Here is a 5,548-nt window from a genome sequence, read left to right on the forward strand (position 1 = left end):
TTTAAAAATTAAAAATTTTTTCCTTCATGTGATTATGATTTCCTTAATTTAAAATCTTAGGTATAGGATAAAAAGATTATATTCCTATTAGCAAGTTATATGACATTTTTTGTTTCACTTGATTTTAACCAGAGGTGAATTAAAATGTGGATATGGAGAAATATTTTAAAAAGCAACTTCCTAGTTTTTTCTGATTTTATTTTTCACATTTATATCTCAAATAATGAGAACTTTTCAGACCTTAGATTCTTCAATTTCATAATTCTAACCAATACAATGATTCCATTTTAATATTTTTTCATTGATTTTGGATTGCTGGGAATAAAGCCACACTAGGCAATGGCAACCCACTCCAGTACTCTTGCCTGGAGAATCCCATGGACAGAGGGGCCTGGTGGGCTGCAGTCCATAGGGTCTCGAAGAGTCGGACATGACTGAAGCGACTTAGCAGCAGCAGCAGCAGCAGCCATCAACTAGGTGGCTCAGTGGTAAAGAGTCTGCCTACCAAGGCAGGAGACTCATGTTTGATCCTTGGGTCGGGAAGATTGCCCAGAGGAGGAAATGGCAACTCACTTCAGTATTCTTGCCTGGAAAATTCCATGGAGGACTACAGTCCATGGGGTTGCAAAGAGTCAGACACAACTGAGCATGCGGCATCCAGTCCAATGTATACACTACAGGTGTGTTAACTCTGTCTACTCTATGATTATGTCATTATGTAGTGAATTTTCCTTTTCTTACGGGGAGAGAGGATGAGGAGTAATGGAAGGGGAGGATACTGAGGCAGGATATGGAAAAGGAAGGAAGCTTGTCACAGGAAGTAGGTGAACAAGAAGTGGTCCTCATGTCCCAAGTATGTCTCTCCAGCCATATTTTTCTCATTGAGCTGGGAAGATGGGTACCAGCCAATATGGAGATCTGCAGACAAGTCCCAGGGACTCTCAGGACCAGACTGAACCCATTAGTATTTAAGCATGGTCTGATAAGGGCTTCCCAGGTGGCTCAGTGGTAAAGAATTTGCCAGCCAATGCAGGAGCTGCAGAAGATGTGAGTTCAATCCGTGGGTCAGGAAGATCCCCTGCAGAGGGGGATGGCAACCCACTCCTGTGTTCTGACACAGGAGTCTGGTGGTCTACAGTCCATGGGGTCTCGAGGAGTTGAACATAACTCAGAGACTAACACTTTCACCTCACTTTCAAAGTAAAGTCTATCTAGAAAAATATATATACAAGATTTTTTCCTAGGTGGTAACCAGTGAATTTCATTTTTTGTTATTCTCTTACATAATTTTCACATTTTCTAAAGTAAAAAATTCATGTTTATAATCAGAAATGTATTAAGTATTAAAAAAATAACAAACATCCAACTCAGTTATTTCACACACTTATTGGGAAAGTCAAATCATAGAAACACTTATACTTTAAATTATTTTCATTCAATTGGCCTTTCAACTTCAGAAAACAAACACACTTAATATACTACAGGTAGAGTTTGATTGTTGTTGTCGTTCATTCACTCAGTCTTGTCCAATTCTTTGCGATGCCATGGACTGCAGCAGGCCAGGCCTCCCTGTCCCTCACCATCTCCCGGAGTTTGCCCAAGTTCATGTTCATTGCATTGGTGACACCATCCAACCATCTCATCCTCTGTTGTCCCCTTCTCCTTCTGCCCTCAATCTTTCCAACATCAGGGACTTTTCCAATCAGTCATCTGTGCACTTCAGATGACCAAAATACTGGAGCTTCAGCTGAATATTCAGGGCTGATCACCCTTAAGACTGACTGGTTTGAGGTCCTTGCTGTCCAAGGGACTTTCAGGAGCCTTCTCCAGCACCACAGTCCAAAGGCATCAATGCTTTGGTGTTCTGCTTTCTTTGTGATCCAGCTCTCACAACTGTAGTGACCACTAGGAAGACCACAGCCTTGACTATATGGACCTTTGTCAGCAGAGCAATGTCTCTGGTTTTCAACACACAGTCTGGGTTTGTCATCGCTTTCCTGCCAAGAAGCAATCATCTTCTGATTTTATGGCTGCAATCACCATCCGCATTGATTTTGGAGCCCAGGAAGAGGAAATCTGTCACTACTTCCACGTTTTCCCCTTCTATTTGCCATGCAGTAACTGGGCCATGATCTTAATTTTTTTAATATTTAGTCTTAAGCCAACTCTTTCACTCAACTCTTCACTCTCATTAAAAGGCTCTTTAATCCTCTTCACTTTCTGCTGTTAGAGTGGTATCATCTCCATGTCTGAGGTTGTTGATGTTTCTCCTGCCTATCTTGATTTCAGCTTGTAACTCATCTAGCCCAGCATTTCTCATGACGTGCCCAATGTATTGGTTAAACAGGGTGACAGAAGATAGCCCTGTCATACTCCTTTCTCAATCGTTGAATCAACCGGTTGTTCCATACAGGGTTCTAAGTGTTGCTTCTTGACCCGTATACAGATTTCTCGGGAGACAGGTAAGATGGTCTGGTGTTCCCATCTCTCTAAGAGTTTTCCACAGTTTGTCATGATCCACATAGTCATAGTCGATGAAACAGAGAGCTGTTTTTCTGGAATTCCCTTGCTTTCTCTATAATCCAGCAAGTGTTGGCAATTTGATCTCTAGTTCCTCTTCCTTTGCTACACCCAGCTTGGACATCTGGAAGTTCTTGGTTCTCATAATGCTGAAGCCTAGCATTCAAGATTTTAAGCATGACCTTACTAACATGGGAAATGAGTGCAACTGTCCAATGGTTAGCATTCTTTGGTACTCCCCTTCTTGGGAATTGGGATGAGGATTGACCTTTTCCAGTCCTGAGGCCACTGCTGGGTCTTCCAGATTTGCTGACATAATGAATGCAAACGCTTTATAAATTTGATTACATCGTGTTTAAAATTCTATCCAGTTTGTATTTTCTCTTCTGTTGTCATCAGGGTAAATGTTTTCCCAGCAACTCTGGGGAAGTTTTTCACCTTTCACCTTTCAGGGCTGGCTTTCAGCACTTTTGTTGGTTCAGAACGGTCAGGGCCCACATAGGCAGAAAGGACCAAGAAGAAGACTTTGACCATTGTTTAAAAATTACACAAGAGGGGTGGTTTGAGATTACCACTGAGTGTGCGCTCCAGGGCCTCAGTCCTGGTGGTTCTCACTGCCCGGGATGTTCTATCTACCCTCAGACAGTGTGAGCCATTGTGTGTCTCAGATTCTTTGGGTCTTTGCTTGTTTGTCATCTTCTTTGAAGGCCTTCCTTCACCACACTATTTAAAATTAATCCATCTTCCCTGGTGTTCCCTCTTTCTCTTCTCTGTTTTCTTTTTTCCCCTATGGCATTTATTTATCTAACATATTACATGTTTTATTTATTTGTTGTTTGTTTGAGGAAACATCAGACAATCCCGTCATAAGAGCTGTTTGACAGAATTAGTGGTCATGTATCAAAATGGTAAGGCTGAAGCTCAAAGGGACAGAAAGAGTGTTCCTTTTGATAGTGTATTAAGAATGTAATTAATGTTTTTTAAAGCACACAGAAATGCCAAGGGTTTTGTCAAGGTCCCAGGCCACTCCTTTATATAGCAAGAAGCAGGGGTTTTAATAGTTTTCTTTTAATTTTAAAAGGAATTAATATTTGCTGATTATTTTTACATATTTCTCCTAGAATTCAGCAAGCAGTAAATACAGAGGGCCTACATTTTGGTTTCTGTTTTTTAAAAAAAAATCACCCTGGACTCTTTTTCTTTTTTAATTAGTTGTCTTAAACTTACAAACATCAGTCTCTGGACATAACCAGAAACAAGGTCAGCAGTTTCCACTTTCTGAGCAGCCCCACTGCCTTCTGTGTGTTTGTTTCTCTGCACTTGGCACTACCACATCCAAATACAATCTTATCAATTGTTACATGGTTGGCCAAGTTCCCTGCACCATGACTTTGCATATGCATCCTCCTCATCCTGTCTTTGAATCTGGGCTTTGGCCTTTTGTTGACAAAAGACATATCACTGTCTCTTTCTCTCCCACCAAGGCAAGGGCAGTGGAGTTAGAGGGGGCAGGCTTCTGAAAATCAAAAATATCCACAAACCCCAGCTCATTTATTTCTCTTTACAACCTTTCTTTTCCCTGGTGTTAGTTATCATAATAAAGTGACACACACATCACCTAAATATATTCTGCAGAATAAATCAAACACCAAGTATTTTTGTAAGTCCAGAAACAGGTTAGTAGAATGAAGTTAGAACCTACAGCTCTTCTGAAAGTATTAATAATCGCCCAGGTGACAAAATAAAGCTCCTTCCCTTCTGCCTGCCTCTCAGAAGACATGGCTTTTCCTAGACCCACTCTTTCCACTTCCTGGCAACAATTTGAAAACCAGCTAGTCCTGAGGGCTCTTGAACTCTTGAACAAATTCCTTAATTTCTGCTTGAGAGTGCAGAGGGAAAACATTATGTCAGGAAAATACATGTCTCTACGCCTTTCTTCTCTGATTCCAGAACTTTAAATGTGCCTCTTCTTTCAGATTTGGTTGACTTATTTCTGAACCAACTGGTGATATTCAAAAGTGGAAAATACTGCTGCAATTGCTGTTTTCTAATTTTTTGTAATTTATTGCTTTTCTGCCTATAAGCTAGAAGCCATGCACCCAGACAGGAACTTAAATATTTGCTTTCTGTGCTGTATGCCAAGTCACTTCAGTCATGTCCAACTCTTTGCCACCCTATGCACAGTAGCCTGCCAGGCTCCTCTGTCCATGGGATTCTCCAGGCAAGAATACTTGCCATGGCAAGTGGGTTGCCATGCCTTTTTCTAGGGGATCTTTCCAACCCAGGGATCAAACTCAAGTCTCCCATGTCTCTTGCATGGGTAGGCAGGTTCTTTACCACTAGCGCCACCTGGGAAGCCCACATATTTGCTTTGTGTGCACACTCAGGTTTGTCTAGCTCTTTATGACATCCTGGACTGTAGCCAGGCAAGCTTCTCTGTCCATGGGATTCTCCAGGCAAAGATACTAGAGTGGGTTGCCATTTCCTTCTCCAAGGGATCTTCCCAACCCAGGGGTCCAACTGGTATCTCCTGGGACTCCTGCATTGGCAGGCAAATTCTTTTACCACTGAACCACCTTTGCTTCATTCTAATTATCAACCTTGCAAATCTATCAACTGAAAGATAACTGCGCAACATGAGGGTTGTGAGTTAAGTTATATTCAGCGTCTTACTGAGGACTATAGCCCAGAAGACTATGGCCTCTTCATAGCTCTGAGAAACTACTTCTAAGAAGTAGGAGAGATGATAGTTCATATATGTTTTTTTTTTTTTTTGACTGGGGAATCCATGCAGTCAAGTACATCTTGGTAAAAGATTGCTGCTAGTGTTGCAGTGAAATAAGAAAACAATTTTCTTTCTCTCTTTTGCCTTTTGAGTCCTTCTCTACTTTAACTGTTCCTGATCTACTGTCTGCATTGATAACAAAGTTTCCTTCTTTTCAGAAGACGAATCTGTTGTGTAAACTACATCCTGCACTTACGCACCTGTCACCCTCTAACTCTGCATGAGCTGCACTCTGCATCTATT

Source organism: Bos javanicus, chromosome 4, assembly GCF_032452875.1.
Source record: "Bos javanicus breed banteng chromosome 4, ARS-OSU_banteng_1.0, whole genome shotgun sequence".
Taxonomy (NCBI): domain Eukaryota; kingdom Metazoa; phylum Chordata; class Mammalia; order Artiodactyla; family Bovidae; genus Bos; species Bos javanicus.